Source organism: Cupressus sempervirens, chromosome 9 (assembly GCF_028749045.1).
Source record: "Cupressus sempervirens isolate cs-2001-9-10 chromosome 9, ASM2874904v1, whole genome shotgun sequence".
Taxonomy (NCBI): Eukaryota; Viridiplantae; Streptophyta; class Pinopsida; order Cupressales; family Cupressaceae; genus Cupressus; species Cupressus sempervirens.
Window position 1 is genome coordinate 533,770,226 of NC_143126.1, and position 16,337 is coordinate 533,786,562.

Below are 16,337 nucleotides of genomic sequence, written 5' to 3' on the forward strand. Positions count from 1 at the left end.
TTTTTCTCTGCTGATTTATTATTCAAGTAGAGAGTGAATTTTCTTATTTTGTCAAAGGTCGATATTAGTTTTTATTTTATGTTAGTTTTATTTTAAATTTTTAATCAATTTATATTATTTAATGTTTTTACCTTTGCTAATATTTTTTATATAAATAATATTGAGTTGTGAATTAATATTCCAATATATTTTTAATTTAATTTTATAAATTAAAAATAATAAATTTCTGAAAAATGAGAGTTGGTGGAAACACAATTATTAGGATTCTCCTTATAATCAGTTATTTATATTATAAAATGACCTTCAAATATTAATAATCAAATAATTTTTTTAAAAATTAACTATTAATAATTATTTTCAAATTTAATAATTTTATTTATAACTTATTATTATTATAAGTATCATTAAAAAAAAATCTTACTAAATAATGTATAATATTCTTAACTTTAATTAAAATAAATAATTATAAGTTGATGAAAAACATAAATTTTACTATCATTTACTAAAAAATTGTATATGACAAAGATTATGATTTGTTAGTTAAAAGTTGGTATTATTTAAGTTATATAGAATATTGTTAAATGTTTTTCCTTAGATACAATTATTTTTCATACTAATTTTATTACTATAAATAATACTACTGATACAATATATTATAGAGAACTTTGTAATAAATAAGACAATGTGAGTTATTATCCAATACTTAAATTTAAAAAAGTTATCATTACAAATTTATAATTATGCAATGTGTGAGAATTAAACTGTTGAATACAAATTAATTAAAATAGGAATATATATATATATTCAAAAAAATAAATATAGATATAAATGTTAGAAAATTGTTGAAAATGATATTAGAGATGAAATTTATATAAGAAAATAAAAAAATTAAGATCATATATATTCAATCTTTAAAATAAAATAATGTTATTTATAATTGATTAGAATTTATAAAATTAGAAAATAAATTCTTAATTAGAAAAAATTAAATAATAAATATAATAGTATAAAAAATTTCGATCAACTAAAAATATAAAATATAAAAAGAAATAATTGTTTTAAAAGATCAATCTCTACTTCTATAGATAAATATAGATTCTAATCAGTCCTAGTAAGTATGCTTCTTTTTAAAATATTAAACTCATCTGACAATTTTTGCACCTATGTCGGACAAATCTCTACTCCTAACAGAAATAGAGGCAACGAAGTTGTAAATTTTGAGGGGCCCACACTAAAGTTCAATGGTTAGTGTGTAATCTTTAAGCCATACCCACAAAGATGTATAATCGCATGGAGGAGAACTGGACACCATGTATATCTCACAAGTGACTATGACTATGTTCCCACTTTATACTGGCACCAATGAGAAATCAATGCATAATAGTAGTAGACTACAATATAACAATGTATAATCATATAATAAAATATTTAAATTAAATTATTTAAAGAATCCATTATCATCGTTGAGCATATATTTACTGAAAGTAAAAGATACATTTTCACAACATAAAACCACACCAAAAATGAATCTAGTGATATTCATTTGATAATGCGTAAATCATAGTCCATGTTTGAATACAAAATAAACAAAACATCATTATAATGCATCATGTCACATCACTAGCATATTCATGTAGATATGATCAAAGTAAATAGTAACACATCTATCACCTAGCAACTACGATACTTGTACTCAAAATAGTGTATAGTTGTCAAAGCATCTGAATATGCAAATAAATATTTCCATCAAGGTATATCTTGAGCTAAGACAGCCAAGGAACCAAATGTAAAGGAGGCCCTATAATTAATATTCTCTTCATGAATAAGTCACTATAATTTGCAAGATTTTGTTAGTAAAAACCTTATTTAACATAAACTAGACTTAAACAAATCCAACCTGCATAACTACAAGGTCTAAAAATTAGCAAAAAAAAACAAAGTAATGACGAGATTTTTTTATATGGGTTATTCTTAGTTTTCAAAATATTTTTGGAGATTTTGATGTAAAAATGGGACATGGTGGTTTTTTAAAATTTGGGAGAGAATGAGAGAAACATTGTGAAGAATAACTCCTTGGACGTGGAGAATTGTAACAAATTCATGCGATTCAGATTTAAGTGATAGGATTTTGTAGAATATCTTGTGGGAAAAATTGTGATTCTAAAACTTTATGTAAATTCGTCAAAAGACTATGAAATCTATCATCAAGTAACTTTAGTGCTTTGATACATGTCTTTATTATGGAATTCAAATTCATAAATGAGGTGAGGTACCTTTGCATTTAGTTTGCATTCAGTTATGCTTTAATAACTAGAACTACAGTTGTTGTCATCGATCGAACCGATACTTTATTGTAAATTGAGGAAGTTCTTGCAAAGCTTAAAACTTCATGTGCAATGTCAAATTTATTTACACAATTAGAAGACCAAATGTTTTAACCATTTTTTTATAGAATCAACATTAATAGAAAATTGATCACACTTATTGAGTGACTCTGGAAATGTAGCCTTGAGAGGTTAACTCTGTAACCAAATATGTCTCTAATATTTTGGTTCTATTTATGTTTGAATTCTACTCATAAACTAATCAATGATTTCAGAAGAATAATGGATTGAGTTCACCTATTAGATCCAAACCATCAATTGAAGGTTTTGGCACAAATTTGAGATTAAGCAACTGATTTCCAAGTTTTTCATGTTTTTATTATGCAATTCAAATTTTTAAATGAGGCAAGGTACCTTGGCATTCAGTTTGCATTCAAGTATGCTTTAAGAGCTAGAAATACATTTGTTGTTATTGTTCGAACCACTGATTTAGTATGGATTGAGAAAGTGCTTTTAAAGATTAAAGGTTTCTTTGCAATAACAAATTTATATACACAATTAGTTTAGATATTGTAAGCGATTTGCAAATTCAACATTAATGGAAAATTGATTACACTTATTGAGTGAATCTAGAAATGTATCCCTGAGAGGTGAATTTTGTAATCAAATGTCTCTATTTTTATTTATTTTTGGTTATGTTTGAATTGTGTACATGAACTAATCAAAGATCTCAAAAGATTAAAGGATTTGGTTACATATTCTATTCAAACCATCAATGGCAGCTGAGAGGGGGGTGGGCAGGCGGGCGTACGTGCGCACATCCATCCATCCATCCATTCGTCCAAAAGGAGATACAGACATCTATACATATGTACATAGATAAATTCAACCATACATTCATACATCCATGCATCTATACACATGGGTCCATACATGTATATATTCTTGTATACAACCATACATTAATACTAAAATGCATGCATACATCCATACAGATAAGCCCATCCATGCAACATACATCCACACACACAAACATACATACATCCATGCACAAACACATCCAAGCATGGACATACTAGTTGTGATGCATGCTTCACACAAAAGACTGACATTGGTAGAATAAAATTCCATATATTTCATTCAAGTTTTACCCACACCATCAATACCACAATTTATTTAAACCATTATGGAGTCAATCAGCCACAAGACTATGAGCCACAAACAAAAATTTCATGCTTTTTATATTAATTTTACATAACCTCCAAACAAATCCCATACAACTCATTCGTACCTTTAATCCAAATGTCACTTGGTGCTTCATTTGTGTTCAATATCAATCAATTGTGATGCATAAACAAGCACACCAAGAACATTATAAATTATGATGTGACCTACAAATTACATACAACTCAATTGAATAAGTTGTTATTATCTACAAACAAAACCCATCATAACTAAATGGTGTCATTAGATCCTTCATCTAAATGTCATAAAATCGTCATTTATCATCAAAATCACTCAAACGTGATATATGAATAATTAGCTTCAAAGAAGAATCCATAAAAAACTATCTAAATGTTCAATCAAAGTCCACACAATTTATCATCATACATGAATAAAAATAGTACAAACACCATAGATTCTATTGAACATTAATCACAACATAGGTTTAACAAAAAAGATAAAACAATTCTATGTTGTTATTTCATGTGTGTTATTCTACTCTAATGCACACCACATCACATAGTGATTTAATCAAACTCTATTTAACCCTAATACCCACCCACACTAAAAGAAATTGTAAAACTTAATGGCATACATGCCATAAGGCCTTGACAAAAAAAGAGCCATATAATTACTTACACTAGGTTAACATCGTCAACTTTAATACACATGAACACAAACATTCCATAATGGTTATATAGATTAGTTACACAAATTTCATACAAAGCCCATAAGTACACTAAGCATATTGTAGGAGTTTTGTGTAATTCTCAAATAAAATCCTTATAACTCAATTATACATACACCGTTATACAAACTTCAATCAAAATCTATAAAACTTTTGAAATTATTATAATACTCTTTACAAAAAAAGTTATATAGTAACAACACAAAAGAGTGAACATCAGTAACCATGGTGCATAAAAGTACATCAATATGTGAATAGATAACAACTATTGAGTGCTTAATGATTTTGTGCACTAGCAATAACAAGATACAATCATCATACACAACATTTAATATCGATCAACCATGATGCATATACAAGCAAAGGAAGCATGCTAGAGGAATTTGATTCAACCTTTAAACAAAACATCTGAAACTTAATGGACACTTCATGGAGAAGGGTACAATAGTCATACATAATATCACTCAACCATTCAACTTGAAGACATATGACTTAAAAGCCTTCAAACTAAACCTATAAAACTCAATGGTATGTATCATTAAACCCTTTATACCAAGTGTATACAATCATCATCCATGAGAGTAAATAGCACTCCACCATGATGAGTAAAACATTAGAACTAGAAACAAAATCCATACAATCATAATGTATTAAAGTAAATGTCTCTAAACCCATTTAGGCACACTACTCATGATGAAAGCTTCACTCAAAATTTGTGCAACTCATAGCATACTAGTAAACCATCCAACTCTTATGCACACAATCATATGTCATATTCAATTCGAACTACAAGACACTAGACTTGGTCACTCAACCACTGTGAATGACACAATGCCATTGACACTACTACAATATCCATAGAAAATGCCATTGAAACTACTACATTAGCCATATAAGTCATTGAAAATACTACAAGTGCACTAGGACACACCATAACATTAAATAACAACATGAATCTTAATATCAAAGCCTTGTAATCAATGACACACAGTAAATGTCATCAATTCTAATTGACAAGAATAATAAATAAGCATTAAATATTCAATAGATATATTTTATTTACTAATTACTTTTTTGTCAAAGCTATACTAATCACATATTTATGTTTCATATTTTTATGTTTATAATCCATAAGAAAACATTAAAGATAAAAATATATAATTTGAGTTAAAAAGCAGTCATTATTTTATGTTTTCAATTAATCATACCCACACACAATTGTTTAATTAACAAAAAAATAAATTATTCTAATAAAATTTTAATACAATTGATTAACATAAGAATTTGCTCCAATTAACTTTATAAATAAATTAAAACAAGATAGCAAGTAAAAGAACAAGAAACACCTCTTGTAGAATGTGTAAGCATTCTTAAGAGTTTATGGAGGGATATTCCTACCCCTCCTAAACCAATACTTTTTATTAATAGTATAATTGTTAAGTAATATATACAAGTAATTTGTCTTCAAGCTTGTCTTGAGTTTAGATCACTACACAATCATTCCCAATGAAGTGTGAGGCCTCACTCTGACCCATCATAGCATAGATACTGTATTTCCATTTTGTTATTTAGGACTGGATACCTTGACATATATTTTGATACTTGATGGACCGTAAATTTTGCTACTTAACTGATGATATTTACCTTGTGGTCTTCCATTATGATATGTATTAGGACTTATTTGGCATAGTCGATGGATTAATGGATATATATTCAATATTTCACTTTTATGATAAGAAATAGAAATATAATGTGTTTCAAATGTTTAACTTGATCCTGTTAGGAAAGTTAGTAACATGCAATTATTTTTTAGGATTAATGATTAAATGCTTTATATGTAAATGATGGAGAATAAAAAGTTTATTATGGAATGTGTTCTATGTGAAAGGTAGAATAACAAAGTTATCATTTATTTTTACTTTCATATGTATTTTATTTGTGGCTTTTCATTAGTGTGCAGGAAAGGAACCATGGAAACATAATGGGGAAACAAAGTATAAACACATGTAAGGTGAATCTTTATAAGATTCATAAACTTCATTGTGATGTGTTTATTTTATAAACATGAGATGTATGTGTGTGGTATGTATTTCATGTATAGATTTTGAATGTGTCATGTGTGATGTATAGTAAATTTTGTGTGTGTCACTTAACACTTGTACTAGTTATGTGAAAACAACATGTTCTTGATGATGGATCATGTGGCCACCTTATCCTAAGTTAAAATACCTTAATTGAGAAATTTGACTTATTGCCTTAAATTAGTAAAGAGAACAAGGTTACCACCATAGGAAATTTGAAATTTGAACTCACTTAGCATTGTGAGGGCATTAAGTAGTTCTAAAGTGTAATTGTGACAAAAATAAACCCTACCCATGTTAATACTTTAAGTTAGGGGGCTAATAATGACCACTAGGGTGCCTAGAAGACCTAGGAGACCCCAAAAAGAATGCATTTTATATTGAATCCGAAAATGAGAGTGATATATATAGAGGCATAGCCAAATTAGAAACCTACTTGGCCACTCTCTATCTTTAGAGACAACTAGGGTTTAGAGGAAGAGGATAAGGAGCTCTACTACAACTTTTCATTGTCATTGCTTGGAGTGAGGTTGGTACCCATGATCCATGGTGTTCATCATTTTCATTTAGAGTTGATATGGTGTTCTTCTTTTCATAGTAAATTTGGTGTAATGTAGATGTGGGTTGTGAATAAGGATATTTTTGTTTGAGTGTTGCATGTGAGAAGTTTATGTGATTCCTTCCTTGAATCTTGTTTGGTTTCATGTTATGTGTTGTGTAATGGGTGTGAAGCATCACTCACCCTTGGGAGGGAAGAGATGCTTGAGTGAAGGGGTTAGTTGGGCTCACTCATGTAGTTGAGGAACTCTCCCATGTGTGTAGATGAATTTTATCTGGTCAATGGAATATGGACTTCTTGTTTACTTGCATATTGGGAGGTATAAGGAGGTTTGTGAAGAGGGAAGTCATTTTAAGCCTCAAAAGGACAAGTTGATAATGAGAATATGTGCATGTTGTGAATCATTGTTAGAAATTCTCCTCATGGAGAGAGCCCACCTTCACCTATAACTTGATTCATTTGTTGAATCTTTGTGCAAGCCTTGGGTTGGGTTGTCTTGTAATGTATTATGTATTGTTTTGTTATAATGTTGTGATCATGCATGTTATGTGAATGTGTAGTATGAAACCATTTGTGCCTGTTTTCCCCAATTTCGGTGGGTGGCCTCCTTGAGGCCTAGGTTGGGAGGTAAGCCTCCATGGTTCTTTGTCATTTTTATTTTAGGTTGTACTCTTGGATTCATGGAGCTAATAGAACCTTACATGCATTGAAGAAGAAGAAGATATGTTATTTTGTGATGTGATGAAGAAAGTAATACCCTTCTTGTATTCATGTATATTTGAGTGGTGGAAAGGTCACTATTGTGTTGTATACCATATTATAAGAAAAGAATTGAGAATTACTTATATGTTGTAGCAAGTCTCTCCATGTGTAGTTCAAATGGGGAATCCACCACCATATGTTCATTCTTGTGAAGATTGTTGTATGGAAGCAATGAGAGAATCAAGAATGAGAACCATAGTATATGGTGATTGTAGCTTCATTATCTTGTGTTTGAATGAGTAGAATGAATGGATCAAGCATCATAGTAGATAGAGAAAAAGTTGATCTCATTTGGTTATCCTATTATTCCCAACTCTCATAGGAAAAATAGATGCACTAATGCTCAATCTTGAATGATGAATAGATATAGAAAATGCATTTGGAAGCTATTGTAAATGTATTAGTTCTCAACTGTGTAATCAGTTTTCAATAATGGATGATGTTTCGATAATGGATTTAGCATAAATGATGTTCTTTGAGGTTTTTATGCAATTAGATTTCAATATGTTCAATGAAAAAAAAATTACATTGGTAAGAAGAATTTTTCTACTATTTCATGTTGATCTTAAACCAAATATAGGAATCCATGAAGAAAACTAGTGAAAAAATTTAGCTTCATATGAAACCTGTAGATGCAAAATTGCTTGCTAGAAAATGTATGTGAATTCATCTAAATCACTTTCCAAAGAAATTACACTCAATAAAATATTATTATCAAAATAAAATAAATATATTTTTACCCTACCAATATAAAATAATAGATGTCAACTAACATAATCATGATGGCTATCCAAGAAAGAACAAAAAATATATATTAAATGCTATAGGGGTGCAAGGAGTATTATGCAAATCATAAAATAATAAAATAATTTAAATAAAAGAAAAACTTAAGTCTCCACCATGGAGGATGATCTAACATCCATCCTGCCATGGTATGTTGGGAAAGAAAATAAAATATTTTAGGGAAAGAAAAGAAAAGATTTAAGAAAAATAAGTTTTGGGGTTTAAGTCAACCCCCCGCCCCCTCCCCCCACAATCCCTTTATACTTGGTGGCCTTGTTAAAAAGGAGAGCATTAAATTTGAATGGACACCTATGGTTGGGAGGCCACCCACCTCTCCTCCTTCCCATGTGGGGAGAGAGAGAAAAGGGGGCGATAAATTAAATTTGTGGGGTAGATGGGTTAGGGTGTAAAGATTAGTATATTTTAACTTGTTTTTAATTTGTTTTTAGATTAGTGTATTTTATTTAGTTTTTAAATGTAAAGATTAGTATATTTTATTTTTATTTTGTTTTAAAATATAAAGATTAGTGTATTTTGTTTTGTTTTTTTAAGTGTGAAGATTAGTATATTTTAACTTGTTTTTAATTTGTTTTAAAATGTAAAGATTAGTATATTTTATTTTTATTTTGTTAGTGTATTTTATTTTGTTTTAAAATGTAAATATTAGTGTATTATATTTTGTTTTAAAATGTAAAGATTAGTGTATTTTGTTTTTTTTTAAGGGTAAAGATTAGTGTATTTTATTTTGTTTTAAAATAAATAAATAAAAATATAAAAGGGATTGTATATATTTTGGTTTACATTCATTTTCATTATAATTTCAGTTTAGGGATTTGTATAATCATGATCATAGTTGTTTAATTATATCTTGATTATAGTATATTAGATAAATTTAAAGGATTATATATTTAAATGTTAGCAACAAAAATAAAAGATGTATATTTAAATAGAATTATAGGTATTTTCAAATAATAATTATAATAGTAATTGAATAATAATAATGAAAATGTTAAAAATAAAGGTAAACCTAATATTAATAGAAATAAAATGATAAATTGGTAAAGCTCCTTCTTGTTACAACCTTAGAACTCTTACCACCACAATAACACAAATTGAATCTCACTTGCACATTAGGGTGTCTCATATTGGGTCTAAAAGAATGAGGGTTCATAACCATATCATCTTAACGTAGTTTTTTCTTAAGTAATTAGCAACTAGGTGACCTCCTTATAGTGAACTCGAGATCTAGATTTTGATTGGAGCAAACTTCTTTCCACCTTCTAACTTCATTGCCTCCTAGTTTAAGGATAGATTAAGTTTCTTACCTTCAGTTTTCTACATTTCAAAAAAAAAAATAGATGTGTTTTTGCCTTGTTAAATTATGGGCATGACATTCTAGTATCAGATCATTTGGTTTCAATACTAGAAGCCTAATCCATTACGTCTAACCTATGAACTACAATTTTGTATAGGATGCCCGTAGTCACCTGCAATGGTCGTCGGAGGGCTAAGGGTCCTAGAGCAAACCCAACAAGCCAAGAGGGGGCAAGATAGCATGTGGGAGGACCCCTATCAGGGCAACCTCCAAATCTTGATCAGGTTTTGAATGCTATCAATAATCTTATTGGAGTAGTACAACAGAGGTTACCACCTACCATTCCACAACCAGGACAACAAGATGTAGAGGGGCATGGGGCCAATATCAGGGAAGGAGTAGAAGTCCACCACCCAAACTTGCAAAGGATCAAGGGGAAGCATTAGTGCACTAAGTTGAGCCACCTTTTGCATTAGAGCGAGCACCAGTGAGAGCACCCTGAGATATTGAGGATGAGATTAGTGACCTGCTATGACTCAAGTCGCCCTTATTCACCGACACCATAGATGGCATGCATGTGGAGGCATGGCTATAGAGTTTATAGAGGTGCTTTGGATTGCGTACCCATGGGAGCAATCTGAAGGCATGACTAGCCATACACCTATTACAAGAGGATGCGTCCACTTGGTGGCAGAAGGAGGAGACCGTAGGGAGAGTAAACATAGAGACACTCACATTTGAGTCCTTTGTGGACTGTTTTAGGCACATATATTTGTCAAAACACTTTAGATAGAGGCAGGTTGAGGAGTTCCATGATCTTCAGTAGAGGGGTCTCATGGTAGCCTAGTGTGAGAGTAGGTTCTTAGAGCTACTTCCTTATGTGGAGTACATGAGAGATGAGAAGTTACACATCCATTTGTTCATAAAGGGCCTTAACTTATCTCTCCAGAGATCAATGTGGTTGGCTTTTCCTACCACTTTCAGAGAGGCATTTGTGACAGCATTGGTTGCCAAAGATATTTGTACTAGACAAGAATCTCGAGATAGGTCCCATAACAGAAACCCCTCCCAGCAGCCAACATAGCAGAAACTCTCTTGGAAAGGTAATCTGAGCCACTCGGCATGGTCTTCAAAGGCCTCACAACAACAACAAAGAGGGTAGTAGGACACTCGATAGAGGTCATCATAGGGTTACCTAGGCTCTAAGCCCAAACAGTGGTAGTCACAAGACCCCAAATGTGATCAGAGGCCATAGAACCAGTATACATAGCCAGCCAAGACTTAGCAATCCTCTAGAGGAGGCTTTAGTGGGTCTAGCAAGACCGGGGGTTAGCAGCAGTCCAAGCCACAGGAAGTACAGATTCAGACCCGTGGGCCATGTTATGCTTGTGGTGGTATAAGTCATATTGCAAGAGAGTGTCCACAAGGTCCCACAGCTTGCAGTCAGCGAGGAGCCACCTCAGAGCCTATAGTAAGTGATATGGGTAGATCCCACAGGGTATTTGCAGCAGTTGACAACTGCCAAGCCGAGCACCAGGCCACAATGATTGAGGTTGCAGGTATGATTAGAGGATATGAGGTTACTATACTATTTGACTTTGGAGCTATAAACTCTTTTATATCCCCATTTGTAGTAGAGTGATTAGGCTAGTGGTAGCTAGACAAGAAGTTGACTAGGAGGTTGAGTTAGCTTCAAGGGCTAGGGTGTCAATTGATTTATTAATCCATGAGTGTCTGATTTAGATTGGAGAGATGTTCACCACATTAGACTTGTGTATCACTCCATTGGGTTCCTCTGATGTAGTTCTTGGCATGTCTCAACTTCCATCGTGGTCATATGGTAGAGCCTACTAGGTTGGGGAAAAGAACTTGATTCTCCTTCGTACTTGGTGAAAAGAGGGTCATATGAGCACATAGAGGGATTTCTAATAGTATAAAGCTACCCAAAATTGTACACTTAGCCTCTAACATTGTAGTATGGAGTGACACAGACTTTAGCCTTGAGCTTGAGCACCTACATAGGTTTTGCTCTCTACACATTTATGAAGCTATACTCGAAACTATAGGTTTTACAAACAATGGCCTATAGGTTTTGCGAACAATGTGTAATGTCCCCTGTTTAGCCAGTTTGGATATATGTTGTCGTTAGCCTACTTCTATGTGGTCCCGGGGGCTAACAAGGACATGGACGGGATCTTGTGGTGTTTTGGCCTAGTCGATTTTGTTCTGGGGCCAACTAAGTTCATTTGGAGGCATTTACAATGTGACTTACTATTTTTAGTAAGTCAGCCAGGCTAGTCGGATGATAATTTTGATGATGGGGTTGGATGTGTTTTTCTTAGCTCTTTCTAACGAGCTATCATTTGTGGTGTTTCGAGATCATTTGCTATGGAATTTTAATGCCGGAAGTTATTTAATAAAGTAACTTCAATTAAATTAATATTATAAGGTTACTTTATTATATTTTGTATTTATATGTGTGCCCAAGAGTGGGACACCAAATGATCTCCTTGGGACTTTAAAGTGATAAATGGAAACAATATATTAAAATGCAAATATGAGATTTAATCCCACATTGCTTGTGGAGTGGGGGTCGACCCTCTAAGAGGACTTTATATACAGCCATGAGTGGGGTGTGGAGATATGAAGAGATTGATGAATTCAAGCTTAGTTTGGTTGGTTTGATTGCTGGCTTTTGGAGACGAAATCCTCCATTGGTGACAATCCTTTCGCTCTTGGAAGACAGAGTCAAGGGATTTAAGATCTATTAGCTTCATACTGTGTGCACTCAGCTTCAATTTTTCAGCTACAGGTAAGATTGAAATTGTTCCATTTCCAAAGGATTATCATTGCAGACATTGAACAGCATGGACAGCAGATTTGGAGGTGAGATTTGGAGCAGGTTTGTGGGTAAACACTGTTGCTACAGTGCGCGTGAACAGTGCGCGTGAATAGTGCGCATGAACAATCCTCATTCTGTGTACTTGGAGGTCATATTTCATACCCTAACCGAGCAGCTATTAGATGGGTTGCTAAACTGGACATCCATCCTTAAATTTTGATCAACAGCGATCATATTATTTCCAGGTTCTTCTACACCCGATTATAATAGTTCAATGAATGTATAGGTGTCATAATTATAAAGAGTTTTGCATATTTAGTCACTGTGTAACAGTCTTTGCACTACAAACTCAGTCACTTTTGTACACAGTTATATGAAGTTTGTATATCTTGAATAGAGGATAAGTGTATGGAACATTTACGATCAGTCCATAAGAACTCTTTACATTGCATATTTGTAGTAGTGTTCAAGTGCCAAGATATTTGTCCTTGCTATTCTTCAGATCATATGGTCATTGTTTGGCAGAGAAGTATTATAACATTTGAACAAGAACTCAGAAATTACAAATCAGACTTTGCACACCAACTGTTTGACAAAATGTTGTTGAATCAAAACTAAAAAATTCAAGGTAGAATTAGTAGGGTATGTTACAGTGGTATCAGAGCTATAAGTCATGCCATCCTGTGGAGGTCTTATAGGAAATTTGGAACTGGCGGATAGAGGGGAAAGTGTTTGATGAAATGTCAAAACACTAAAATCAGAGCATTTATGTTTGAGCATGCGACAGGGGCCTTATAATTTCCGCAATACCAGAGCAAGACAAAGTAGGAGTTCAGACCTGCAAAGCAAACAGTCTAGTTCATCCGTACAGGAGGGTATAGAATCCAGTCATATAGACACAGCGGAAGTATTTTTTGATCAAGACAGCAATATGGGTGACCGAGATGACAGGAATACAAGATTAGGTGGAGGCGGGAATGCCGGTCCAGAGCCTGGAGAGGAAAGATTTTTACAATTATTAGAGACCTTGGCACAGGGACAACGATTAGCAGAACAAAGGGCACAGGAACAGAATCAGAGATTGGAGCTTATGATGCAGATGATGGCTCGTCAAATGGGGTTGAATGCTAACATGGGTGGAGGTAATAATCAGAATGGTAACAATCAGAATGGGAATAATCAGGATGGGACACATAATGGAGGTGAACAAGTTGGGAACAATTTCGGTCATGCACCCCAGCAAGCTAGGACCGTGAGTTCGAGGCCCATGATTCCCACATTCCCTCCTAGAGCTCCAGAGCAGCCCGTACCAGAACCCCAGATCATTGATATACAGGACCAGTTGAGGAGAGATTGGGAAGCCAGAGGTCCAGATTTTACTGCTGCAATTACCTTTAGGGAGTATATGGATGTGCGGATGAAACATATGCCACGTGGACATGACAGGAACCAGAACTATGAGCTACGGAAGAAAGTAGGGAAACTTCAGTTACCATATTATGATGGCTCGGGGAAGTCTTCAGCAAGAGCTTGGGTTCAAAAGCTTGACACATACTTTCAATTGAACCCTATGCCTGAGGAAGAAGCTATTAAGTACGCAGCAATTCATCTGGAGGGGTTAGCACACGAGTGGTGGCATCATGGTATGGTCACTATGGGTCATGCACACATTACCTCATATGTGGAGTTCACGGAGAGACTGATTGAATGTTTTGATAGGAAGGATCCAGAACTCCATTTCAAGGAGTTAGCTCAGCTTAAACAATGGGGATCATTGGAGACATACATTTCAGAGTTTCAGAAACTTGCAGTGTTAGTAACAGATGTATCTGAACGGAGGATACTGGTTCTATTTATGGATGGGTTAGCTGATCCGTTGAGAGGGTGGATTAAAGCTCTCAACCCTCCCACTTTGCAGGAAGCCATTAAGAAAGCTCGTGACATGGATTCCTCTTCAGCTTCTAAAAATAAATTCCTGGCAAAGAGTTTCCCTTCAAGGAAAGATAAGGACAGGAAACCTTTTCATAGAGAGCCTCAGCCACCTAAGGAGGAAAGTAAGAGGTTGGACAATGAAACACTTAATGATCTCAGGAAGAAGAAGCTTTGTTTTCATTGCAGGGAGCCTTGGGATTTGTCACATAAGTGTCCATTGAAAGCAAAAGCTAAGCAGATGGAGTACTTTTCAGCTGAAGAGTCAGTCGATGGAGATTCAGAGCAGTCATCAGAATCAGATGGAGATGATGATAATTCTTCACATGAGGAAGCATGTAGTGATGGCACGATAGCTCAGTTGTCTAGTATACAGGAGGCCGTCACTTTCAGAGTTAGGGGAACTTTGGATGGACAGAGATTTGTGGCACTCATTGATACAGGGGCAACACATAACTTCATTGATGAGAAGTTTGTGACACGCAGAGGGCTACATACAGAGGAGCATAGGGGATTTAAGGTGATGGTTGCCGATGGCTTCAAAATTGACTGTACCAAGAAAATCTCCAACTTGCAGCTTCGTTTGGGAGATTATGACATGACAGGAGATTTCTTTGTGGTCAACATTGGTGATCAGGATATGGTGCTTGGGATGAACTGGATGAAGTCTCTGGAAGAGTTTACATTTAACCTCCAGAAAATGGAAATGAGGTTTGAGGCAAATGGTAAGAAGATAGTGCTCAGAGGTTTGTCAGACGGGAGACTTCGAGTGGTCTCACTCAAACGAATGCAGAGTTTCTTTAGACATGATCAGGTGCAGTGGGCAACAGAGTTCAAAGTAATGCCTGAGGTGACAGAGCAGCATAAACAGGAGTATCCACCTGATGTACAAAAAATAATAACCAAACATACTAAGGTGTTTGGTGAGATACCTCCAGGGAGACCCCGAGATAGGGGAATCGAGCATGATATTGAGTTAGAGGAAGGGGCTAAGCCAGTTATCATCACACCTTACCGCCACCCCAAGAGATATAAGGATGAAATAGAAAAGGCAATCAAGGAGTTGATTGACATGGGGCACATACGGCCAAGCAAGAGTCCTTTTGCTTCTTCAGTAGTATTGGTGAAGAAGAAGGATGGTACAATGAGGATGTGCATTGATTATAGGGGGCTAAACAAGAAGACAATCAAGAACCGATACCCTATCCCGCGCATCGATGAGCTTATTGATGAATTGCACGGTGCATGCTACTTCTCTAAGATTGATTTGAGATCTGGCTACCACCAGATACGGGTTAGAGAGGGGGATGTGGAGAAGACAGCTTTTAGATGCCACTACGGACATTTTGAGTTCTTAGTCATGCCTTTCGGGTTGACTAATGCTCCCGCCACTTTCCAGTCCTGTATGAATAGAGTGTTCAGAGATCAGCTGAGGAATTTTGTGTTGATATTCTTTGATGATATACTGATATACAGCCATACTTGGGAGGAACATTTGAAGCATATTGATACAGTGCTCAGTATTCTAGAGAGGGAGTCATTATATGCCAAGATGAGTAAATGCGAGTTCGGGATGACAGAGTTGCTCTATCTAGGGCATATTATTAGTGCAGGAAGTGTTCGGGTTGACCCAGACAAGATCAGGGCCATTCTGGATTGGCCACCGCCGAGGAACACTTCACAACTCAAGGGATTTCTTGGGCTTTGTGGGTTCTACCGTAGATTTGTGAAGGGATTTTCACAGATAGCAGCACCACTTACAGATTTGACACGGAGAGACAGTTTCAAGTGGTCAGAGAGGGCTCAGGATTGTTTTGACAGGTTCAAGGA